General features: G+C 37.8%; 3 pseudogenes; 2 read left to right on the top strand and 1 right to left on the bottom strand.

Annotated features, from left to right (window-relative positions):
• Window positions 1–560: 560 nt before the first annotated feature.
• On the bottom strand, window positions 561–2,583 carry LOC131402405 (olfactory receptor 5AR1-like; annotated as a pseudogene).
• Window positions 2,584–14,086: 11,503 nt separating this feature from the next.
• Window positions 14,087–15,454, top strand: LOC131402416 (olfactory receptor 5AP2-like; annotated as a pseudogene).
• Window positions 15,455–21,696: 6,242 nt separating this feature from the next.
• Window positions 21,697–22,635, top strand: LOC131402420 (olfactory receptor 5AP2-like; annotated as a pseudogene).
• The last annotated feature ends 3,883 nt before the right edge of the window (window positions 22,636–26,518 follow it).

The following is a 26,518-nucleotide window of genomic DNA, read 5'->3' as shown; positions in this document are numbered from 1 at the left end:
CATATTGGTAGCATAATTATGGACAGTTAAAATAGAAATGAATGAAAAATAAAAGCAAATAATGTTTCTTAAGTATTTTTATTTGACAGATTCTTTACAGAGATTACAGCGTATCCTTTGAAAAATACTAAGAGATAAACATTGTTACTCCCATTTAGTAGATGAAGAAACTGAGGCTTACAGAGATCAAGTTGCCCAAGATCACATAGCTAGAAAATAGCAGAGCCTAGATGAGGGCTTCTTTCTAAATAGTCCAAAGCCTGAATGTTTGTCATTAATCAAAATGGAAAGTGTAAACCTTGGATCAGTTTTTTGATTCTATCACTTAACTTTGACAAATTTGTTTAACTGTCTGAACTTTATTTTTATCACGTTTAAAATGAGGATAATGGCTATCTCTAATAATTGTTGTAAGAACTTAATGAGATTTAAAGTGCTTTGTTTAGTAGTCCTCTAGCAACAAGGTCACTGATTAGAGATGTGATAATGAGATTCAAAGATCTTCCTGATTCTAAAGCAACTGCTCTTTCAATTATAGCTTATAATGTATACTTGCTCAGCATGTCTTTCAAAACATTAATTTTTATTTCCTTCAGAGCATAGGGTTAAGAGTTACCAAAAACTCTTTAGGAATTAAGATTCACTCAGCAAATAGATGATGATTTGGGTGGTGTTCATTGGAAAGTTATTTGCATTTCCTATCTCCTTCCACCATCCTTCTACTACTACCATTTACCTGTGGTGATAACATATTTTCATTTTTTGTTATTATTGAGGTTTTCTTCCAATTAGTTTTTTGAAAGCAGCTTTTACATCCTTGTTCTGTAAACCAATCAAGGAGATTCAACATGGGGATGATAATCATGTAGAACACAGAGGCCCACTTGTCTTGGTCCAGGGAGTAGCTGGATGTTGGCTGCAGATACGTAAACACGACTGTGCCATAGAAAAGTGTGACGCCAGTGAGGTGAGACCCACAGGTGGAGAAAGCCTTAAGGCAGCCGTCAGCTGAGCTCATTCTGATGATTGCAATGAGGATGAAGGCATAGGAGATGAAGATGATGAGGATGGTGCTGAATTCAATGAAGCCACATAGACAAAATAGCAAGATCTTGCTGATGTAGGTGTCTGAGCAAGAGAGGGCCAAGAGTGGTGGGATTTCGCAGAAGAAGTGGTTGATGATATTGGAACCACAGTAACTCCAACTGAAGGTGAGGGAAGTGTGGGCAACTAAACTCACCAGACCAGCCAGGTAAGAGCCCAGCATGAGAGCCAAGCAGACTCACTTGGACATGAGAGTGCTGTAGTGGAGGGGTCAACAGATGGCCACAAAATGGTCATAGGCCATGGCAGCCGGGACATAGCACTAAGCATCCACAAAACCCACTAAGAAAGCAAACTGGGTGGCACAACTGGCGAATGAAATAACTTTGTGTTTTGTTAGGAAGTCAGCCAGCATCCTGGGGACAATGGCCGAGGAGTAGCCCAAGTCCACAAAGGAGAGGTTGCGGAAGAAAAAATACATGGGTGTGTTAAGCTGAGTGTCTGTCATGATCAGGATAATCATACCAACATTCCCCACTACGTTGATCAGGTAGACCAAGAGGAAGACCACGAAGAAGATGATCTGCATCTGAGGGTCCTGAGTGATGCCAATAAAGATAAACTCAGTCACCATTGAGTGGTTTTCTTTATCGATCTCTTCAATTTTTTGTGTGCCTGGACTCAGTGCATTATTTGGGGTGATTCTTAAAAATCTTCCCAATAATTAGATTTTATGACCCTTAGGATAATTCAAATGACTTTGGTGAAGGTGATGATCGTGTGTGCTCTCCAGGTGCCCAGTAAAAATAGGAGAAAGTGTTAGCGTCTTAGGGATGGTATATTCTGCTTCTCCAAAGACCTTGATGCTCTGAGGTCATTTATCATGTGGTACCAAATGTTTGACCTGATCCGTGTAATTATCTGTCTTATCAATTAGTAAAGAAGAGCAGTTTTGAGTGTCCCTTCCTTGTTTCTAAAACAAAGCAAATATAAATGCAGATAATGAATAAACATCAACTCTCAGTGCAGGTCGGTGCAAAAAGAAAGATGAAAGACTCAGGGATCTCAAAGTATAATATACCATACCCACATATATACAGAAAGTGAAATACTTGGGACATAGGGTGAGAAATATTTAAAAAGGCAATGGATAATAGTAATTTTTAAAAAGCTAAGAGTGACTGAGTTAAATCTATGCCAGAACACTGAGTGCTTTACACACATTTCATCATTGCATCCCCACAACACTCTATGAGGTAGCTACCACCATTATCTGAATTTCATATCTGAAAAGAACAAGACTAAATATTAAGTAACTTCAACACAGTCGACACCCAGTAAGTAGCAGAGCTGGGTCTGTCTAATTCTAGAGTCCGTTTCACTTTATTGTCTTCTGTGTATATGATTTGGTGGAGGTTAAATCTCTTTATTTTTGTGTCTGCCTTTCTTCTTCCTGTCTTGCCTGTCATACATGGACAAAGAATTAGTCTTTTGGTTTCCCTGATCTTTAGAAACACCCAGAGGTTTGGCATGGGACATGATCAGGGTGAAGCCACAGCTGTGTCTTTAGATAATTCTACTGTCTAACAAACAGGTTGCTGTACAGCTCAGTTCAGAGTTAAGATTCAAGCATCCCTCACTCAAGGGGAATAGAGAGAGCATTATCCAACTCTGTGGTCACACAGGAGCATGCACTTGTTCAACTTTTTTCTCTTTGGTTGGATAAATATCTGGTCCATTGAAGAATTCTAAGAAGGAAGTAGGCAAAACTAAACCAAAACAAAACACAAAGTAATTTAGAAATAAGTAGCATCCTCTACCTAAACCTGAAGTGAGAACTCAGGCTGTATCGACTTTAACTGGTTTCCTGTTTAAGAAAGATAGAAAGCAGAGTAGTAGAATGTGTCTTTCATGGGGGTGTGAACATTCACAATAAGTTGTCTTAAATCCTGGGGCGGTTGACAATAGTGCCCCCATCTCTCAATTTCTGCACCGAATATAATCAACTGCAGCAAAGAAGGGGCTCTAATAATGAGTAATCAACACTATCTATCTGCCCAAGAATTTATAGTTTATAAAGTACTTATATCTACTCTTATTCAATTCATTCTTAATATGTAGTGAATGTGTTCATCATTTCATACATTAGGTCAATTAGGAAACAGAATGAAAAGACAAACCTTGGAGAAATTATTTTAAAAATATATTTTTTGTAAAGAACTGGTATCTATCATATATAAAGAACTTTAAAACTCAATAAGAAAACAATCCAAGAAGAATGGGCCAAAGATTTGAACACACACTTCAGCAAAGAAAATATATGAATAGCAACAAATGCTTGAAAAATACTCGGATCAGTTGTAGTAAGGACATACAAATTAAAATAAAATGGGATGTCACTACACATCTGTTAGAATGATTAAAATTTAAAAAGACAGACCATACTAAGTGTTGTCAAGGAAACGCAGGAACTGGAACTTTCAAATAGTACAACTGCTTTGGAAAACACTTCGGCAGTATAAAATTAAGCCTACACATATCTATCCTATGATCCAACTGTTCTAAAACACCTGGGAACAATCCAAAGGCCCATTCTTAGGTGACAAGATAAACAAATTATAGTGTGTCCATAAAATGGAATACCACTCTGCAATTAAAAGGAATAAACTATTGACACATGCAACACAATGAATGAATCTCAAAATAATTAGGCTGAGAGAAAACAGCCAGATAAAAGAGTATATCTTATTTGATTCCATTTATAAAAATCTAGAAAATGTAAGCTAATCAATAGTGAAAGTAGATCAATGATCGCCTGGGTAGAGGTGTGTGTGAGGAGGAGCAGGAGAGAAAGAGTACCAAGGAGCATGAGAAAACTTTTGGCGGTAATGGGTTGATTGGGAGCATGGTTTCATACATATATCAAATCATATCAAATGTTATACTTTAAATTTATTCAATTTATTGTATGTCAGTTATACCTCAATAAAGCTGTTAAAAAATAGCAAACTATTTTCACCTCCCCCACTTCAGCTCATTCTCACTACACATGAATGAATATATCACTTTATAGGTTATATTAATGAGGAAACAGAAGCTTTGGGTGAGGGGTTTTGCAAAGTCACACAGTTTGTTAGTTATTTTGTTAGTTGCAGAATCAGCAATTGAATCTGGGACTGGCAATTTCATATATAGTGCTGTGTTTTTTTCCCCCACTTCTTCACATAGAAGTTTGAAAATAATTCACCAGGAACAAAGAAAAAACAAAAGATCTACCACAGTCCTTGCATTCCTCCTCTGTTCTTCCACTTTAGTGAGAGAGTAAATAATCCTGTTGTTGACATGGGAGGGAGTCGTTTAGTCCAATCTCATAATTTTATAGATGAGGAAATAGACCCAGACACCAAGTTTGCAAATGCAGAGGTGATACTTAGAGGAAAATGAGACGCCTGGTAAGAACACGGCACAGGGCGTCAGGACGAATCCACAGCTGAGTATGTGCTGATCAATTCATTGTGCTCAGTTAGAATATGTGATTAGAAAATCATTCTCTCCTCCCTGACAGAATCAAGGTTCCAGCTAAATGAGGAAGGATATGAGAATTATTTCACCAATTATAAAGCACCCTGCCTGTTCTCTCTTATAGTGTACAGACAAATCCAGGCTTTGCCACCTACTACTATTGATTTCTAGCACACTACTTATCTTCTTGGAATCAGTTTTTTATTTGTTGAATGAGATTGATGCCTACCTTAATAACTTTCAACAAAAAATTGGTTAGAATATACATACACACACACACATAGTGCAGTCATTCAGTGACTGTGATGTCCTAAGTGCTCAATGCATTTGGCCATTGTATGTGAGTATAGATGATTTAATTCGGTAGATGCGTGCACACTCATAACTCCCAGAAAAAAAGATGTTCAATGCTTATTCCGTGGGGTGATGAATCACGGACTGCCTTAACCTTTAGGAAAAACGTGGTTTTAATTCTACAGCGCTTCTATTAAACAATAAAACAAGTAGAGATGTAGCTATAAAATTCAAAATCAAGGCTGATTAAGACAAAAGAAAAGAAAACTTTTATATTTTTCTTTTTAGTCTCGTGTAGCTAAAAGTCAGCAGATCTGACTCTTGAAGAAATGGTACAATAGTGAGTAGATAAGCATATTCCACAGTTACTAAACTTGGATATTTCTAAAAGATCAGCAAAAGTATTGCCTTACAGAAGCAGATACAGGCCAAATATATTTTAGATTTCTAAGTATTACCAGCTTTTGCACGTTTATAGGAAAGGAATACTGGAGTAAGAGTCTGGAATCCTGGCTGTAGTTTTGTTTTTTGCACTAATTAACTGATGAATTGCTGTATTAGTTGCAGTTTCCTTACCTGTGAAATGAATGGTTTGGAGAATAAAAACTCTTTGGAACATTCCAATTCTAGTATTTTCTGAATTCAGACTTCTTATGAGATACCTAAAATCCAAACCCATAGTCCATTTCTCCTTTTGAAACTTTAAAATGGCATGGATCTGGTGTCAAGCAAATGCATGCTCAAAGGAGCACTGGGCAGTGTGATGCTCCACTCCCAGTAGGTCACATCTCTTTCTCTTTCTTTGCCAAATATTGACCTGTGACTTGAACGGTTTTCTACCTGTTGGTGGGGTTGACTGTCTCCTGTTCTCTCAATGAACTCTACTGAACGTTATTCTGAGAAGAATCCAATGATGATGAACCACTCTGATAGTGGTCTCTGAGCTGCTTGCTCATCCCACCTTTGCTCCCTTGTGCAGGAGGTATTTCAGTCTCAGAGTCACAAGTAATCCTCAGAAGAAATATGATGAAATGCTTTCTGCACTCATAGGAGACCCAAAGATTTGATGAACTGTCATCCCCTGAGGAATTTCACTTTCTCCTCCTTAAGCCTTAATGATAAAAGAAGGAAGCACAGGGGGATTTCCAGTCACTCTGGTGGTGATGATTGAATCAACCATAAGTGCTACAGGGATATTTTTACCAGCCCAAAGCTGCCTTGTTGTTGTTGTTAGTGCCTGGAGTCGATCCTGACTCCTAGGGACCATGTGCACCTCAGAGCACAGAACCCTGCCTGGTCTTTTTGCACCACTATATCAGACAATGCTCTGCTGCTATTCATAGGATTTTCCCAATTTTTTTGGAAGTGAGTGGCCAGGTCCTTCTTCCTAGTCTGTCTAGTCTGGAAGCTCCGCTGAAACCTGTCCACCATGGGTGACCCTGCTGATTTTTGAAATACCAGTGGCGTAGCTTTCAGCGTCATAGCAACATGCAGCCACCACAGCATGACAACCAACAGATGGGTGGTCTGGTTCCCAGATCTGGAAACGAACCCAGGCTGTGGTGGTGAGAGCACTGAATCTTAACCACTAGACCACCAGGGCTGTCTCAAAGCTGCCTCTATGGTGTGATTTTGACAGTAATTTAGAAAGATCTATTTTCTGATGCCTGCAACTCCTTTCAAAGAGGCTGATTCTTTCCATGTTACATCTATATACATTTATATGATTATATTTATTTAACTTCCATGTTGCATATACCTATTTAAACTATCTTAATACAGTGTAAGGGACATGTGTCTGAAATTTAACATCACAAAACAAATTAATGAGATTTAAGCTTTTTTGAGACCATAGTTTGGTGAACAGGGAAAGGAAACCAACAATTTTTGAGAAGATTTATTTGCTAGAGACACTGCAGGGACTTTCACATGTGCGATCAATTGAATCTTCTGCTGATAATATTATTGCCTCTGGTTTCAGATGAAGTGAATGACTCACTGATTTAGAGATGAAGTGAGTGCGAGTTATTTAATTTTTCCAGGACCACACAACTTAGAAATGGTAGGGATCGGTCCAGTGGCTTAGCAGTTGGGTGCGCGCGCTCCACTACTGGCGGTCCATGTTCGGATCCCCGGCCCGCACCGACGCACCGCTTCTCCCGCCATGCTGAGGCTGTGTCCCACACACAGCAACTAGAAGGATGTGCAACTATGAGGTGCAACTATCTACTGGGGCTTTGGGGAAAAAAAAAGGAGGATTGGCAATACATGTTAGCTCAGAGCTGGTCTTCCTCAGCAAAAAGAGGAGGATTAACATGGATGTTAGCTCAGGGCTGATCTTCCCCACACACACAAAAAAAAAGTGGTAGATTGAGAATGGAAACACTCATCTGTCTGAGTGTGGTGTTCATGCTTTTTCTCCTTTGATAAGAATCGTGAGAAGACTGCCATTCATAAGGCAAAGATTCTTATTCCAGGAAGATATCTAGGGTAGCTTACCAAAAAATTTTATTTTCTTATCTCATGTACATATTTGTAAGAAAAATAGGGTGAAGGAAAGATAAAATTCAAACATTAAAAACGAGATTAAGTTAGTAAAAAATATGTGTGCTTTACCTTTATTTAATTTCAAGAGATGGCATGCAACTTTGTTTCAGCTTCCTGTTGTATAAAGAAAAACAAAAATGGGCAGTTGTAAAATCTCCCTACCTATACAATTTTTTTTAAAAAGCCACTTAATTTGGAAATGCTATATTATTTGAGAGAAATTTTCCTTCTAAAAAAAAAGAGATTCAAAAATAAAATCATTGAAGTTAATAAAAAGAATCTTTGTGATACCTTTCTCCGTTCCTTCACTTTCTGCCTCTGTATGTCCGGAAACATAAAGTGGGCTCCTATAGACAGCATGTAGTTGGATCTTGTTTTTTTTCAATCCAGCTACTTTAATTTTATTCTTAAATCTCATTTTATGATGAAAAGTTAATTCCTAATAACACTGACATGTTCTTTTACCTATAATACTTGTTTTCTTTTTCATTTTTTTTTTTTTTTGTGAGGAAGATCAGCCCTGAGCTAACATCCATGGTAATCCTCCTCTTTTTGCTGAGGAAGACCAGCTCTGAGCTAACATCTATTGCCAATACTCCTCCTTTTTTTCCCCCAAAGCCCCAGTAGATAGTTGTATGTCATAGTTGCACATCCTTCTAGTTGCTATATGTGGGACGCGGCCTCAGCATGGCTAGAGAAGCAGTGCGTCGGTGCACGCCCAGGATCCGAACCCAGGCCACCAGTAGTGGAGCACACACACTTAACCGCTAAGCCACGGGCCGGCCTATAATATTTGTTTTCAAGTCAAACTTTGGTTTGAAACAAATATTTGTCTCTCATTTGTCTAGCTGCATAATAATCCATTGTGTGGATGTACCATTGTTTATTTATAAAGTTTCCTGTTAGACATTTGAGTTGGTTCTGATCTTTTGCTATTAGAAGAAAAAAATACAATAATAAATAGCCTAACGCATATGCTTTTTCCTTCTTTGACCAGTACATCACCTGAGTGGGTTCCTAGAAGTTGGATTGTTGGGTCAAAGGGAAATTTAATATGCAACTTGCTAAATATTCCAGTTTCCTTCCAGCTATGTACAAGAGTGCTTATTTCCCCACAGTCTTTTCAATAAAATTGGTTGTCAACTATTTGTATTTCTCATCTAAATTTACCTACCTATTCTCTCTCTCTCTCTCTCTCTCTCTCTCTCTCTCTATATATATATATATACACACACACACACATATAGGACCATCTAAAATTTGGAAAATATTCTCTGAAGGTAGTCATAATTTGCATTTTTTCTCATTGAGAATAATATACCAGTTGTAAATTTTTTGTCTCTCAGCTCCAAATCCATCCACATTTGCCTTGCTTTAGTGATATTGGACCTGGACACTATAAACACTTCCCCTTTTGCAGCTGGACAATATTAAGCTAATCAGTGGAGAACACTGGAGGGACACTGCGGAAGGAAAAGGCTCTCTTTCTAATACTGATGTCTTCTTTCCCTGTTACTCGATGGCATGTAGTAGCCAGTAGCATGTGGGATACCCAGTGGTGCTCACCCTTCATAAAGGTTGACCAGCACTCCCACAAGTAGCTTCCCATCAAGTTTCATCAGCACACCAGAGGTGACTTTCTAGTAAGTCTTGCTGGCACCCCAGGGGGTGGCTACCCAGTGAGTTTCAGTGGAACCCTACTGAGTGGTTTCTTGTTTGGCAGTCCTGGCCAGGGAATGTCTCTGCCATATAGCAAGCTACAGCCACACCCAGTACAACCACCTCTAAAGGAGCCTTGGAGATGGGGTCCTCTTCCAAGTTTGTTCTCCCTTGGTGCTCTGCCTCAGCCCCAGAGGTGGTAGCTGCTCCCTGTATCTGTTCTTCCTGTATACTTTGGACTTTTCCTGATCACTTGATAGTGAATCCCCTGTTGCCAGGTAGTAAGTCTTTATATTAAATTTTATCTGATAGAATTACTGTGTGGTTTTCTGTCTGCTAGCTGGATTCTGACTGATATAAAGGTTGAATATATTTTCAAATATTTAAGGCCATTTGCATTTCTATTTTTGTGAAATGTTTATTCATATTTTGTGTCCATTTTTCCAGGGCATGTTTCTTACATAATTTGAATTTCTTCACAGATCTTTTTCTTATTAACTTTTATATTTTTTCTATATTGGAGACATCATCTGTTGGTCTAGTATATAAGGTGTAAATTTTCTCCAATTTATCATTTGTCTTTTGATTTTCCTAAGAAATTTATCATGCAATAGGTTTCCTTTTCTTCTCTTTCTCTTTTTTTCTTTCTTCTTTCCTTTTCTTCCTTTATTTTTTTCCTTTATGTTGTCAAATTTATCAATTTTCAATTTTATTATTTCTCAATTTTGAGTTCTATTTATATTCAAAATTCAGCTGCAATTAAATTTAAAATTGGTATATTTGATAAGATAAAAAATAACTGTTAAACAGCCCTGTATTCACTCTGAATTCTCAGAATACTGCATGGAGATCAAATTGCATCCTAAGTTCTGATGATCCCCATCCTGGTGGCAGAGAGATATAGCATCATCTGGTATCTCTTTGAATGACACTCAAGCTGGGATTAAAATGAGTTCTCTTCTCATTCCAAAGCTCTTTGAGAGTCCCTCCTTTATAGCTGGGGTTGACTAGGACCTACCACCTATACTGCCCATGGTTAGTTACTCCTTTGTTGCCCAGTGGTCTCATTCCACCACTCTGTTATCACCTAGGGTCCTTACGTCCTGGGTCCCTTACCACTGGCCTCTTAGTGCCACATGACCTTTCTTCCAACCTCCATCCCTATTCCAATTCCACACAATTTAATCTCATTTAATTTATAACAGTTTGTTCCTATATAGTAACTAATTCACACTTAATTGAGGAAGAATTGTTTACTTATTAAATAAATCTTCATTGTTTGCCAATTACGTTTCAGACTCTGTGTTGATAGGAGCTTTCTGTATTTTCCCTCCAAGGTACCAATTAAAAGTAGGATATTTAAGACTTAACCAAAATAAGAAAAATATTGTCTGAATTGCTAGAGATAAAGCAAGACATCTTTTAAGTCTCTGTCCCCCAGCACTTAGCGCAAATTGCATTGATTAAATGATACTGAGAGAAAAATGAATTAGAAAGTCTTCTCAAAATGGCATAGATAATGCAAATGATCATCAGATATCCATTAGTTTGTTTCAGAATCTGTGTTTTCTACATTGAAGATCTATTTGGGCAAATGGGGAACCCAGTAAGTCTCAATGTAGGCTGCATAGGCTGATAACTATTTCTTACTCTGGACAGTAGGGAATAGTGTCAAAGTGGGGAAACTCTTATTTATTAATCATGTATCTATTTTCATTCAATGCAGCAATCCACAGTCATTCATTTATTTTGTCCATAGGCTCACCCTATGAGGTAGGCATTAGTATTCTCACTTAAAAACAAAAAAGCCGAGGCGCAAAGAGATTTAGTGCAATGTCTAAAGTCCCCAATCAGTGAGACACACAGCCGGGATCGAAAACCAAGACAGCCCTGTTCTCCCTGCACCTCCTCCCATCAGCCCTTCCCCATGATCCAGGGAGCATAACTTCCTATATGGACACAAAGTCCTTAGAGCAGGCAGGACCAGAGGCAGAGCTGCTATCTCTCTAATAGCTAACCTGCTATTTTGTGGATTTTTCAATAGTCCCAAGGGGACCAGGCCACCAAATATCAGAGGAGACAGAAGAATGGTGCTTAGCGGGGATTAGGAATATGGAACTGAAAATTCGTTCATCACTGGGCCCAGGTGTCCCGAGGGTAAAGAAGAGAAATATGAAAGGGACATGTGATTTCCTTAGTTTCAGAGGGAAAAAACAAGTAGATTAAAATGAGGTGACAAGAGGGATGCTGTCCCCGGAGACTAAGGAACAAGAAATATATCCTGTTTAAAATAAGTCAGGATGCTTACTGCAGAGTCTGGTCTAGAGACTCTACAATTGGAAATAACTGCAAAAACCATCACAACTGCACTGCAGGGATATATTGTTTATTTTGAAATGTTATTTTACTCTGATTTAACAAATTGGGATACTTATCTTTAAGGAAAAGTAAAAGAAAGTTACTCTGCTGAATGCAGAGTAACTCTCCTACCACAGGGAAGGTGTAAAGGGTTTCAGTTTTCCCATCTCTGTTAACGGATGGTGTCTAAAGTCCATTCCAACTGTGCCTCCTGCTTAACCTGGGAGAATTAGAGTGAGTGCCTCCTCTAAGAAGGCTTTATTTACTTTGTTTCTTTTTTGCTGATTTTAGGCACTGGACAGGAACAAGCAAAGGGATCAAATAGAAGTCAAGCAGCTAAGAAAGGTAAGAAAAAGCTATAAAGGGTTTTGCCCATGTAACTTACTGACCTAAAAAATAATTCGCAATCTTGTTAATTTCTCCAATCACCCATAGGCCCAAAGTTCTGAGAACACTGAATGGCTAGAAAGTATGATAAATAAATACTCTGTTGTTTTTTATTATTATAAGATTTGTAAATCATTAGGAGAAATAAAGGCAGCAATAAATAATGTGATTTTCAGGCCTTTTTAAACACCAGATTTTTCAGGAAATCTCACTATTATTTTCACAAACTCCTAGAAATTAAAAACCCAGATCAAGAGTCTCTGGACTAGAGGATTGACTGCAAAATCTCACCAGGGGTAAGGGTATTCCTGCAGAGAAGCAGAGAAATATATTTGACAAAGTAGAGGGGAGGAGAAAACATGCAATTCACAGCACCAGATGTAAAACAAATGGTATTTTGCTAATAGTGCAAATTAATGAACATGAATTCTACAAAAGAAATTTTTAGTAATTGTAATTATATTTTCTCTTAAGGAGATTTTTTAATGTAACTAAATGTATTCTAGCACATTAATGAAGCTCTGAGAATTACAGTATCAACTGCTCTGTGTATTAGTGCTCACATCTGTTACTGAGAAAGTCATTCTAAATTACCTCAAGTGTTAAGAGACTAAGAGTTGCATTGGCTGGGTATAAATTAGACTCCATTAGGCTAACTCTGTGATTCTGAGAAAGAGTCACAAATCTTTTGTACCTTTTATGTGCAAAAAGAGGATTAAAATGTTGTCTATCTCATAGGATTTAAATAAAACACTGCAGGAAAAAATACTTAGCACAGTGCTTGTAGAGCATAGGAAATGCTCAACATATTTTAGTACTTGTTACTTTTACTCATCATTACCTTTCTTTGTGTGTCTAGCACACACACAAAAAAATGTCTGTGGCATTTTATTTTTTTCACTATTTCTGATAAAATAATACTCTTAGGGAAACTTTGTGGTTGAGGATGGGAGAAAAAGATCCATTCCTTATTTTTACTTCCTTTCTGGAGATGCTGTTCTTTTGAGGCTCAAACAGCAAGATTATTCCAAGGAAGAGGACCTAGGCTGTATATTTGTCCAGTGAAACAGGGAGAGAGTTGATGTAGTGTTGAGGAACAACAAATAATTTTGCATCAAGAGACCTATGTTCCTGCTCAGGATTCACCACGAATTATCTGAGAAAGCCCTATACTTCACTGACTTCGTCTAACAAAAGATGATCTTATTAATACTCTTGGGATAATATCTGCTTATCTCCTTCACTGATTTGTGGTGAGGCTCAGATAAGATAATAGGTGCAATAACACTTTGAAGCATTATAATACTGTATAAAAAACCCAGGTTTTATTCTTGGTTGGGATGTTGAGCCCCTATTCCAACGGAAACTAGATGGAGCAGAGCATGGATAGGCACTTCTGTGTACGGCAGTGTCTGTGAGAACGGAACCAGTTCCTGCCCGCTCTTCTCCCCAGTTGTGCTCAGTAGATCTATTCTCTCCAATGTTAGCACAGCCATTGTGTTACTTTGGTCCTATGTTTTAATTTTATACAGTATCAAATAAATTTCTCCAGTGAGTGATAAAGGATTTAACACTTTGTCTGAGCTATGATTTGACAGGTAGCCTAGTACAGTTTTATCTATTGCTCGATAATCTGAAGTCAAGGAAGGGATAGGGGATTGGAGTGAAAGGGGAGAATTCCACTGGAGCTGTTGCTTAAACTTTTCTTTGGAAGACGTAGGCTGGGCATCTATTTTGAATTTTCTTTTTCCTTTTCTTTTCTTTTTTTTTTTTTTTTTGGCCCTGTATTCAGCTTCATTACACATTGCAAGGGGTGACTCTTATTCCCACTTAGATGACCTGGTGGTAAATTATTCCTCCAATTCAGTATGGTGGCTGGAATATTCCATGTGCTGCTGCTGGTGTTTTCTGGTTCTGTTGTGATCCTGTGAATCAGAGTGTTAAGTAGGGGTTTCCACTGCCGTGGCTTGTTCTATTACTTTCATCTGGAATGTCTACTTATTCTTACAATCTGATTCTCTAAATATTGGAGGGAGTTATTCAAAATTCTTGATACTTAACTGACACTTTTTTTTTCCTGTAGATGCAGATGCTGGGAATTAGGGCAAGGTTGGAGCCATGCTAGCTGCATGGGACCATCCTCTGTCTCTCTCCTTGGTCGTCAGTTTTTCAAGTTCTCCTCTCCCCCAGGAAATTCAATTATTTTCTTCTTGTTGGACACTGTTGATTAATTTTGCTAACTTTCAATAGTTTTTATACATTCCATTAGTACTGCGGAGGAATAGTCAGTGGTCTGAATTCACTTCACCTTCTTGCTCCAGAAGTTGTGTCTAGAAGGCATGTTAATAAATCAATTAATTTATTTATCACCAATAAAGAAGAGAAATACATCATAGAAATAAGATCCTGTAATTATTCGACAAACGGCTAACGCGAGCTTGGTCTTAGTTAATGGGTATGAAGCACTTATTTCAAGGTCATTAGTTAGTAGATAGCACACCTAGATCTCAGGCACAGTCTTTTGATTTGACAAGTCCAGTACACGTTTTACTATGTTTTTCACGTTGCACTCTTCTGTTAGAATTTGTATGCATGTATGTCAGTAAAAAGATGTTTATAGCTCTGTCATGTATTCATGTGACCAAACGCCATGTTCTGTCTTCTCTCTTATTGCAGCTCAAATGATCGGATATATGAAAGAAGTCCAAGGCAGGAATCAAACAGAAGGGAGAGAATTTTTCCTCTTAGGACTCTCAGACAATTCAGATCTCCAAGTTGTCCTCTTTGGATTGTTTCTGTTAATCTATGTGGCAACCATGGTGGGTAATTTGGGGATGATTGTGTTAATTAAGATTGATCCCTATCTCCACACTCCCATGTTCTTCTTTCTCAGGAGCCTCTCCTTTGTTGATGCCTCTTGCTCTTCGTCCGTCACTCCTAAGATGCTGGTGAACCTTGTGGCTGAGAATAAGGCCATTTCTTTCAGTGGATGTGCTGCCCACTTCTACTTCTTTGGCTCCTTCCTGGGGACTGAGTGCTTCCTGTTGGCCACGATGGCATATGACCGCAATGCAGCCATTTGCAATCCTCTGCTATGCCCAGTGCTCATGTCTGGGAGAATTTGCTCCTTGCTAGTCACTACTTAATTCCTAGCAGGCTTTAGAAATGCAGCCATACACACAGGAATGACTTGCAGATTATCATTTTGTGGCTCTGATAGGATCAACCAATTTTACTGTGACACCCCACCTCTGCTCAAACTCTCTTGCTCTGACACCCACATCAATGGCATCGTGATCATGTCTTTCTCTAGTTTTATAGTGATCAGCTGTGTTATGATTGTCCTCATTTCCTATCTGTGTATCCTCATTGCCATCTTGAGGATGCCTTCATTAGAGGGCAGGCACAAAGCCTTCTCCACTTGTGCCTCTCACCTCATGGCTATCACTATATTCTTTGGGACAATTCTCTTCATGTACTTGCGCCCTACGTCTAGCTACTCAATGGAGCAGGACAAGATTGTCTCTGTCTTTTATACGGTAGTGATCCCTTTGCTAAATCCTCTCATCTACAGTTTGAAAAATAAGGATGTGAAAGGGGCCCTAAAGAAGATCTTACAGAAACACATACTGTAAAGGCGTGTTACACATCATCCTGTTATGTAGAAGAAAATATATTTTCATATTAATTTTATTGTCTGATTGCTTAAGCTTTTTTTCTGTGTTAAAGTAGATTGTTTAAAATGAGGTCTGCTTCTTAATCTCTTGGTGTCTTAAATGTGTGTCAATAGGCCTATATGATGAATCAACACAGTGGGGGAGGGTAGTATCTGATAAAGCAACAAAATAGTTGAAATTGGCTGATCTGGGTTTAAGTTTTAATTTTAGTATTTAGCTTTTCTTAATCTTAGTTTTATTATAATATGTTGGTGTCTTTGATTGGGATCTGGGCAAACAGACTCTGAGACTGATATTTATGCAGGAGGTTTATTGGAGAGTGTTTCCGGAACCATACCTGTAAGGGAGTGAGGGAATTGGGTAGAAAATGTTGAATTGTGATGAAATTGCAACACAGTACTCAACTGATTCCACTTGGAGCTCTGGACCTGAGGTGAGCCTTCGGAGATATCCTAACGTGTGAAAAAAGGGCCAGGTATTTGTGCCTCCACAATGAGCAGTTTGGGATATGGATTACCCACCGGGAAGGGGTGTAATCTTGGGCATGGCAATATCTTTCAGCAGGGACATTCCGAGAACAGAACTCAGCTGTGAAGTGTCAGTTGCCAATTCACTTGGAAGCCGAGTAAATACTTCAACCCTGAAAGGCAAATATGGGTAGTATACCACAGCATCCATTATAAATAATAACACTATTTCACTCACATGGATGTCAAGGGTACCAAATAAGATACAAGAAAGAGTCTTATCAGGTGTTATAATAATATGGGTACCACAGCAATTAACAGAGCAATAGTTTACTGACTTTTTGAATTAATTGGAATATTTTGAGGGTAGTAATCATGTACTTTAACATTTTAATCTCTACCTCTCATAATCTTTCAGGTAGTTTTCAATAAACATTTATCAAATTAAATTATCTATTTATTGCTCATTGTAGTGGATTGGGGGGCTGTCAATGTTGGAGCAGAGGGGAAACAACCTTTTTTGATGAGACGGGATGTTGAAGGAAGCCTAATGTTTTGGAATCAGGTAAATGTTTACTCCTTATTTCTTTCCATTCCACTATCCACTGCAGACCATGAGGGAGAGCACCAGTGCCCTTCATGCTGCAAGTGAGACCTCCTCACCCTTGAAAAATTTGTTAGAGACCACAAAGGAGGGGTTAACTCATCCTGTCCACTCTGAACTGTCCTCCCATCTCCTTATAACTTCCACTTTTATCTGTTAACCACAGTTTGTCTCAAAGACATTCAAGACTGTATCATGGCTGGCATCCTCCTTTATGTTCTCTTTCATTTTGACTCATCTACTGTAGTATCCATGCCTTACCTGCTTCTTGTTTCACCAATCTAAGAAAAATGGCCCTTTATCATTATTCATCACTACTCGCACATCAACATTTCACTCATTGCCCAACTGAGATTCCATGGCCCATCATATGATGACTCATTCTCAATCACTCTCAATTCCGTGGTTCTACTTTCTCTCCATTCTACTCATCTAATTAAATCCCAATTCAGTTAAACTTAATTGTTTATTTTCTCTGTCCTCCACTTAGGCTGCTTAGTGCAATTAGAGAACATCCCCCAGTACTTCACTCTGTCACTGATCTTTTCTCATACTTCATCCTCCAAAATATAAACAATTAGATAACACCATCCCCATCTTATCACCTCTAAATCTTTATATATATACTTTTCATCCCACCTGTCATAATGGATAATATATCCCTGCTTCTACCTAAGACCAGTTCTTTCACAACTTTGGGGCTTTCTGTGAACTTTACTTCAGAAATTATATCTCTACTCTCCCTAAGCATCAGTTTCTCAAACTCTAGTGGAATAGTCTCATCTGTTTACAAACAGCATCTGGTATCACTCTTCTTAACAATTTCCTTGGCTGAAAGTGCCATCCAGTCACCAACTTATTTCTCTGCTCCCTTTACAATTAATTTTTTCAGAAGAACTGTCTCTAGTCATTGTCTCTACTTCCTCATGCCCCATAACTGTTCTGATTGTATTTCTGTACCACCCCTCCTTGAACCAAGGACACATGAGACTTGAACACTACTGCACGCAAAGGTAGCTCTTCTACGTTACTTTTGCTTGCTATTTCAGGAGGATTACCATGGTTAATTCCTTCAGCTACCCAAAATAAAACCCCTTTGTAGGTTTCTATCTCGCGTCAATCTTCCGATTTTCCTTCTCGCTCCACTGCCACATCTTCACAGATAACTTTGCTGGCTCTTCATCCTCATCCTGGTTTCCAAATCTTGGAGCCATAGAATTAATCCTTTACATTGGTTCATTGGTGCACTGCTTCTCCATCTGCACCCCCCTCTTAGGTGATCTAAGAATAGTGCAATGATTCCAAAATGCTTAGCTCCAGCCCTGACCTCTCACCTGAATTCCAGATTAGTATATTCAATTGACAACCTGATGTCTAGGGATTTTTGGACACATAAACGGATTAAGAATTTAGCTTTCTTTACTTAGTTATTGTACTCATACACCTATAAAATAATGACAACTTTTGTACTCGTAGCAGGGTCTGTATCTTAGCATCATATCTATATGTCATTGGGCTTAAAAATGCCCTTTTCCATGTTAAGTTTTAAATGGTATTTTGTGTTATACTTCCTTAATTTGTGTAATACTTCCAAGAAAATGGACACCCTTTATATCTTTATTTACTCATAATTCATTCAAAAACTGTTCATTGATATACAAAATCTGCACTTATTTAATGTATATAATTTGACGAATTTGGGCATATGCATACTTCAATAAAGCTGTTAAAAATACTATTAATGTTCACCACCCAAATACTAATTACAACCCATCACCACACACATGTGCCGAATTATCCCTTTCGCCCTCCTCCCTCCTCCCTTCCCCTCTGGTAACCACCAATCCAAGATCTGTCTCTATGTGTTTGTTTGTTATTATCTACTACTTAATGGCGGAGATCATACGGTATTTGACCGTCTCCCTCTGACTTATTTCACTTTGCATAACACCCTCAATGTCCATCCATGTTGTCACAAATGTCTGGATTTCTGTAACATGTACTGGAGATATAACAGGTAAGAACACTGACAATGATCTCATGTAACTTATATTTGAGTGAGGAAGAATTTATTGTTTATACCAAATGTGCATACATATATGCATAGATGTGTGTGTGTGTGCGTGTTTAACATGGATATGAGTGGTGCTTTGAAGAAAAATAAATCAGGCAATAAAATAGGGAGTGGTGACATCAGAGAAGAGCTCTCTGTGGAAATAACATTTGGGCAAAGTCTGAGTAGGGATAATATCATATGAGTGTCTATGGAAGAGCATTCCAGCTATACTTACAGTACATACAACATCCTTGAGGCAGGATTCTTCTTAGTTTGTTAAAGGAATAGTAAGGAGACAAGTATTGTGGACCAGAGTGAGCAAATGAAAGGAGGGAAAAAACTGTATTCAGGAAGGTATTTGGAGAAAGTGGCAGATCAAACAGTTCATAAATAGGTTTTAGACTTGACTTTATCTTATCACTTTGTAAGAACTGTTTCTCCCCAACTCCAGACTGTAAGCTGCATGAAGGAATGGACAAGACTCATTTTGTTGTCTACTCTGCCAGTACCAAGGATACTGTCTGCTCCCTAAAACAAATTCACTAAATATTTGTTGAATGAATTAACTAGTGAATGCAATGAGAGCTGTATTCTAGTAGAAACGAGTAGGGATTATATTTTAAGTGGAATTCTGAAATTTGGAGGCAGGATCTGACCAATCCTGTACCATTTAATTCAAGGTTATGCTCAATGGAGTCTCAGGACCTTGAAATAGTTTCTGCACTTCTCTAAATGCCTAATTTACTCTCCAGGGTATAAGTGGTTCACTGGAGAGAATGTAGTGCAATTATCAGTGAAAAATAAATGCATGTTTTAATTTTGGATTAGCTCATTTCAAGCTTTAGACTTTTTCTCAAGAGAATGATCACAGCCTTAATAAGGCTGACTCTCTGCCTCAGATTCAGAAGCAGTGTTTTCTACTCTTTGTGGAATTAATTAACCATGCCTTAATTCTGTCATAGCTGAATCCTTTATGACACGTCCATTTTCATCAAAGCTATAAATTGCACATTGTAAGACAGAAAACTTGTATTTCTCCAAAACCAATAAATAAAACAAAATTAAACTAATAAACACCTCTACTTCCAGTGTATTTTTTAAGGACAAAAGGTAAGATGATTTAATTTATCTCAAAGTGTTCAGATATAGAAAGTTTCCCAGAGGAACTCAAAAAACATTCAAGTACTTTAGACTAAACATCTCAATTGGAATATGTCTGAAACACTGAATTTCGTGTTACCAACTAAATGAACATGGATTTTTTTTAGAAGACAGGGATTTAGGATCACTAATAACAGACAAGAATTTTATAGAATGTTCAACATACTCATATACATACATACAGAAATGTATGTATATATGTATATCTATAGGTATATATACATATGCATGTGTGTGTGTGCAAAACAGGCAAATTTAAGTAATTTTAGAAAGAGTGCCAAAACACTTGGCATATTTAAGGCCCTCTAAAGGTCATTAGATAAAATAATTTTATGCTCTTATATGCACAATTTTCAGCCTTCATCTTGTGTGTGCTTATGTTTGTGTATATATATATATACACATATATACACACATACATTTCTGTACATACATACATATCCATAAATATATATACATACATAAATATGTACACACATATATAAGATCATATGTATCATATAGAGTATAATTTCATTTATGTCAATTTATATGTTTATTACATATATAATGCAAGTATTTGTATATATATACGCATAAAGTAGAGCTCTATAAAATGGCTGCAAATTTTTAAAAGTGGTTATTTTGCAGGGTAGGATTTTAGCTGATTTTTGAGATTGAAAGATCAGTTGAAAGACTTTTGCAGTCATCTAGGTGAGAGATGTTGTTGACTCTTGGGCCTTGGTGGTAGGAATGAAGGTTGTAGGAGGTAGTTGGATTATTGATATAGATGTTTTAAAGGTAAAAGCCAACATAATTATTTAATCAACTGGTTACGGAGTGTATGAAAAAGAGAATATATTAATTTCTCCAATATTTACTTATCTGTTCATTTAATTTAATCTAAGCAAATGGAAGCATAGATTTGACACTGACTTGAGACAGGGAATACTTGTTTGCAGTAAATCAAAAGAGGGCACGAGGAATTTAGTTTTGGGTTATGTTGAGTTGCTATTTAACATTCCTGTGGAGATATGAGTAACCAGTTTAATTGTAAGTCTGGGGTTTGGAAGAGAGGTCAGGGCTGGAGATCTTAATTCAAGAGTTATAGGTATATAGATGGTATTTAAAGCCATGTGACTGAATAAGATCACCAAGGTAGAGTGTAGGTAGAAAAGAGAAGAAGATCAAGGACTGAACTCTTATCTACTCCAACCTTAAATGTCAGAGAGAGAGGAGGAATAAGCAAAGGAGTCTGAGAGGGAGCAACCCATATGGTAGGAGGAAAACTCAGAGTCTAGTGTCTTGGAAGATAAGAGAAGAAAGTCTTTCAAGGAATAGTAAGCAATCAACTCTGTCAAATGTTATTGATAGATCAAAAAGATAAGCACAGAGAATTGACCACTGGATTTGCCAAAATATAAAGACCCTGATATCTTTGGTGAGAGCAGTTTCCATGGAGTTATGGGGTGAAAACCTGATTAGAGATGGCTTAAGAGAAAACAGGAAAAACAGAATTGGATACAGAAAATATATTCAACTGTATCAGATTTTTAATTACCATGGCAAATGCAAGGAAATTGGATGATAATTGGTGAAGGCAGTAGGATCAAGGGAGGAGAGGAGAAAAGTTGGGAGTTACGGTAGGATATGGACAAATAGGGGTTGATCATCAAAGACCTCACACACACACACACACACACACACATTCATTTTTAAATAAAATAGTTTACTGAGTTTACTTACAGAATCTTGTCATTTTTTTACTATAATAAGAAAGTAAAGATGTTTATTATACATGTTCTCAGGACATCTTAAGAGGTAATCTTACCTATAGCAGAGAATGAACTATTTGATTTTTCTGGTATTCTTTTTGTACAATTTATTTCCTTGGTTTCTTTCTTATCCTAGGAGATGAACTATCCATTCTGAGAGAAAAGTATGAGAAATCACACAACAGTGACTGAATTTATTCTCCTGGGATTCAGGGATCATCCAGAGCTACAGTGCCTTCTCTTTATGGTGTTCTTAGTTGTCTATACGATCACTGTGCTTGGAAATCTTGGCATGATCCTATTAATCAAGATTGACTCACGTCTCCACACCCCAATGTAGGTTTTGCTCAGTAACCTGTCCCTTGTTGACTTCTGTTATTCTTCTGTTGTTACCCCTACTATGCTGGTGAATTTCTGGGTGGAGAACCCAGTCATTTCATTTAATGAATGTGCCGTGCAATTCTTCTTTTTTGGTTCCTTTGCTGGCATTGAGGGCTTCCTGTTGGCAGTGATAGCCTATGACCGTTACATGGCCATTTGCAAGCCTCTCCTTTACACAGTCACTATGTCCCCCCATCTTAATGTCCTCCTGGTGTTGGCCACATACCTTGCAGGCTTCATGAATGCTGCCATTCATACTGGCTTCACCTTCCAACTGTCTTTCTGCCACTCAAATGTCATCAACCACTTTTTCTGCGACATTCTACCCCTCCTGAAACACTCTTGTTCTGACACATGTGTCAATGAGATTGTCATGTTTGCTTTTGCCAGTTTTAATGAACTGAGCTGCCTCCTGACTCTTCTCATTTCTTATCTCTACATCCTCATTGCCATCTTGAGGGTCCATTCTGCTGAGGGGAGGCACAAAGCCTTTTCCACCTGCGCTTCCCACTTGATGACGGTCACCATCTTCTTTGGCACAATCCTGTTCATGTATCTGCGCCCCAGCTCCAGCTCCTCAATGGACCAAGACAAAGTGGTATCTGTGTTTTACACAGTGGTCATCCCCGTGTTAAATCCTCTCATCTATAGTCTGAGAAACAAGGAGGTCAAAGCTTCCTTAGGTAAAATTTTTAATATAACCTCTTATTACTTTTGTACTTAGAATCATCAAAGCATGAGATTAAGGACTTTGAGGGAACTTAGAAGTGACCAAACCCACCTCCACTGACCCTGGACCCATTTCAGTCTGTCATGAGCTTTCTTTTTTCATTTATTTTTTTGATAGTGGAGTTGGACCAAATGTCCTAAGCATCCTGGGGAATATGATCACTCTGTAAATCCTACTTATTCCACAGAACTTCTATGCTTGAAAATAAACAAATATCACATTTCAACTCCCTGTTCAGAGGTATAAAACCCAGTATAAAAGCAGCTGAAAGAGAAAATACTGAGTGGCAGGAGGAATGACTCCATTTTGTCCCCCATTCGATGACTCTCTTATTGGTTGGTTGTGCATGTAACTGACAGAAGACAGGTGATAGGGAGTAGACTGAACTAGAATATGGCCAGAGGACTGAAACATGGCTTAGAGACTGCCTCTTGTCCCCAGTGAACTAGAGAGAAACATCAGAACGAAATCCTGGTTAGAAGTGCTGAAGTCAAGTGTTTCTAACCTGGACAAGTGATCTAGACCACTGAGGGTGTAATGGGAACAAACCACAGGGTAAATGTAAGGGGGAATCACAGAGAAAAAACACCAAGGATCATAGAATGAAAGTTTCTGGGGCTTAGAAAAGAGGAATTCTTCATAATCCCTGAAAATACAGTGTCATGTGGCTTGATCTTTGAATGGGTAAGCAGTTTACACTTAAAGAGCTAGGGCAAGATGGATATCTTTTCCCTGATGCCTTAGCAGTTAAGCATACCTCTCTATTTTACTGCTGGTTGCAATTTGATTGTAACAACAATCAAGTTTTCCCCTGGTTTGACCAATATTTTCATAACTGGGATATCTCCCCAGTAGGACTGGATTTTCTTTACAGATAGTCACCACTGACATGTGAACATGAATATTTTAAACTGGTCAGAATTCAGTAAAATATACTAAGCGTGATCCTAGTATATCCCTTTCTCATCGAAAGACTGATTGTCGTCCTAATAGAAAGTAGCCATTTAAAAGAGACTAAGGAATAATTTTGCTTTCAGCTACAGCCTATGGTTTTTGATAAGAAATTAAACCCAGATCTTATAATTTAATCCTCTCTTACTCTGCTTTTCAGGCATTGTGTATTAAAAACACATAATTTTTTTGCTAATCCAATGGTTTTTGTCCATCTTGTAGTTATTTTTATGGAGAGCTCTTCACATTTTAAGACACAGCACAAATATAATCTCCTTTTTGATTGTCCCTAACCCTTCTTCATCCTTCCCAAACAGTTACACATGCCCATTCCTGTGATTCTAAAGATATTGCAACACTAATCAAGCTCTTAGTCACAGAAACAAATCACAGAAATGTTGTGTAATGTTTCCTAACATAGACTGAGCACTCTTTGAGAAAATAAACCTCTTTATATCTACCTTTTCTCTCCATGTCTTTATAATCATCAATAAAAGTTTTCAAATTAAAAAAGAATCATTCCACAAAAATGTACAACCCAAGATTTCACAATGTTAAAAACTATTAAAACATCAATAAAATAAATAAATTAATTTAAAAAAAAAAAAAGAATCATTCCAATGGAAGGCACAGGGTGTGGGAAGACAAAATGTTGCTTCTGGCATCTGGAACTGAAAGTATTCAATAACCACAATTTCAAAAAGTTAATATTAGAAAAGAAAAGTTATCTTATATCTGGCTGGATGATCTGTTGGATAGTGTTCTATTCTTTTGAAAACAAGCTGTCCTATCTTCTTTGAAACAAAACATTTTAATAAGGAGATGATATTTCAGTGTCCTATATCTTTCATTTTACATAAAGTAAATGTGATTTCGACATATAGTAATAGAGTCTTCAGGACCTTTTCAGTGAATGACACAAAGTTAATTCAAACTAACATAGACCTGGAATTCTCTGTGCCACCAGGTCTCTCTCTCTGTCTCTCTGTCTCTTTATCTCTGTGTCTCTCATTTCCTCTCTCATTATGGATTCATTTATTCTCTTTCACAGACTTTTCACATGATGGTCTCAAGTTTGCATACTTTTAGGATGATTGCATTACAGGCAAGGCTCTGTCTCTTTAGAAAGGACAGCTATTACCTGAAATGGCTCAAAACGTCATTGTGTAGAGGTGTATGTATTTGCCTTTGTGTGTGTATGTTGGTGGTAAGGGTGGGGTCACGAATTATCAGAAGAAATCTTACTCTACAATAGCTACTGCAGTCCACTGTACATTTACTCAGTAACATTAAATTCCTTGCTTATCCACTGCTCATTTTATTTGCAAACTCCTAGTTTAGGCAGTGATGCTGTATGCTATTTATACCACAATAAGAGTATTAAAACTAGTGTTAACATTATTGGTAGATGGGTTAGATATTTTTCCATGTGATGCAATTTGTAGATTCCTTTTTTCAAACATATTTGCAACACTGCCTATCATAGTGCTTAGAATTCTGCTGATAGAAAAATGCAAGTATGTGCAGTGTTTTTAGCACATGGGATTGCAATGCTGATCAATATTATATTGAAAGTGATTGACGTGAGATTGCTTTTCACATACTGAAATGGTCAGGGGCCCTCCAACTAGCAGTATTAAAGTCAGTACATTTTGGCTTATTAAGTCTGCTGACTGCCTACTTATTCTCATATATTTAAAAACAAAACCCAGGAGTCAGAAGCTTCTTAGTATGTTTGTAATTGTTACACATAAACCTTTGGACTAAACTAGCCACTAGACCTGCTTTATGGAACAGAGGATCAGGAAAAAATCAAGCCATAAGGCATTACAGAAGACATGACTTTTAGGCTAAAACTTGGAAAATGCAGCTGTTGGTCCTTTGGTTTTTCTATAGTGCCTAGATTTGAGTTTCATGTGTTTTCTTCTTTCTGCTTATGTCAGACTGCCTAACCAACATAGAAATATCATCTTCACTTATTATACTGATGTTTCAGTGTGCCTAATTCTCAAAGACTATGCAGTGTGTGTGATGGATAGATTTAGAAATTCATTGGTCCCATCAGCCTGGGTGAACACTCTTTGGGGCCCTGTCTCCACAGAGAAGGCCTGTGAGTAGTTGCCTTGACAACCCCTGTTCACTGTTTAAAACTCTCCATCTGACTACCTCTCTTCCCCCTCCCCCTTCTCTTTCTCCTCTTCCTCCTCCTTCTCCCCTTCTTCTTCTTCTTTCCACCTCCCCCCACCACACCCCAGGCTTCAGTGACAGTGGGAACAAAGAAAAGAGAAGAGATAAAAGATAAACCATATAGCTTTCTGGATTCCATTCTTGATGTAATTGTTAAAAAAAGTTCTAGTGAAGAACGGGTTTGAGGAAAACTTTAGCTTTCAATGTTTAAGCCTTCGGTTTGCATTAATCTCTAGTATGAAAGAGCCCTTATAACATTGTGCTGTGTTGTTTTTTTAAATCAGTACCTCAGTATTAAACAACCAGTGAGTAATGTGATCTGCTTGACTCTGAGGAAAGCAAAATTTATCTTTCCATCATAATTTATGGAGGCAAATTTACTCACAATAAAATGTACAAATTTTAAGTGTACAGTGTAATGCAGTTTGACAAATGTGCAAAACCACGTGATCACAATTCCAGTTTTCAAGGCTACTATGCAGCTGGGGAGAAGGCGTGGGAATAGGACAAGTAAAAACTGCCAAGAAGCTCACTCTTTTTAGCAAGATTCTGTCATTTTTCCAGACTAAACACTTCTAAGATTCTGCCAGCCCTTGATTGATTTCCAGCATTCTGAAAAAGTTGTTTTAGATAACTTTTGCTTGTGTTCTCCTTGCTTTCATAGAGGAGCGGGTTTTGAGAGGTCACCATGAAGCCCAGTGCCTGAGGATTACTGTGGATAGTAAACCAATTTGCTGTT

Source organism: Diceros bicornis, unplaced genomic scaffold (assembly GCF_020826845.1).
Source record: "Diceros bicornis minor isolate mBicDic1 unplaced genomic scaffold, mDicBic1.mat.cur scaffold_100_ctg1, whole genome shotgun sequence".
NCBI classification, from domain to species: Eukaryota; Metazoa; Chordata; class Mammalia; order Perissodactyla; family Rhinocerotidae; genus Diceros; species Diceros bicornis.
Note: the sequence above shows the minus strand (reverse complement) of the source record. Positions and strands in the feature narration are given on the sequence as shown.